The following is an 889-nucleotide window of genomic DNA, read 5'->3' on the forward strand; positions in this document are numbered from 1 at the left end:
GGACTTTCCCCCTCCTCACTGCACTGCACAGCCCTGTCGTCCTCAGTGTGGACACATTGGGAAGGCGAACGACTATCCATAGCCAAGTGGATAAGGTCTCTGGTAAAAGTTAGATGCTATAGAGAACACACCTGGTGCAGCTCCAACTATTCCTGAGTCATGGCCTTCAGGTGGGCATTAGAGGAGACCTGCAGATCGGACCCTCGGATGTGCTTTATGATCCGAGTGCCATCAATTGTGGAAACAGACTGGGCAGGACAAAGTTTTTGGGAAATTCGTAGGGACGGCCATACTGGAAGTGTCCGCAAAACCTGAAGCCACTGTCCACCATGGAAGTCCATGCCATTCAGGTGTGTTTGGGTCAGCCCACATCAGGATATTTATGATAAATTTTGACTTAGAATACATGGGTTACAGATTTTAGCAAACATGGAGAATACCTGAGAGCAACAACTGGATTAGTGGGGACTGAAAAAAACGGAGAGAGGAGACCAGCCATGTTTTCACAAGGAACTGACCGTTTCATGTAGCATTCTATGTTTTCAGAAGAAGCAGGTTCATTTTATCAAGGACATTTACAGAAGGGGTGTGGTCAAGGCCTTATGAGAAGCAGCTTCGGCGACAGATGACTTTCGTTGGAACATTAACTCGTATTTTGTTATGAAACCTCCACCCTTGTAGAGAAAATGCTGAGGGCTCAGGGAGGCTGCAGACGCTGTCAGGCCCCAGTGCAAGTCCGACCCCGAGAGCAGGCAGAGGGAGAGCTGGCGGGTGATGTTCCTAAGTCGCCCTGCAGTGGGCGGAGGGTGCAGCACGTCGTCCCTCCAAATTGTCACTCCTAGGACGTTCATGTCACCAAGCAATGGGCCTCCCCACTGTCCCTTCTGTC

The sequence above is a fragment of the Pteropus vampyrus genome, unplaced genomic scaffold (genome assembly GCF_000151845.1).
Source record: "Pteropus vampyrus isolate Shadow unplaced genomic scaffold, Pvam_2.0 Scaffold845, whole genome shotgun sequence".
Taxonomy (NCBI): domain Eukaryota; kingdom Metazoa; phylum Chordata; class Mammalia; order Chiroptera; family Pteropodidae; genus Pteropus; species Pteropus vampyrus.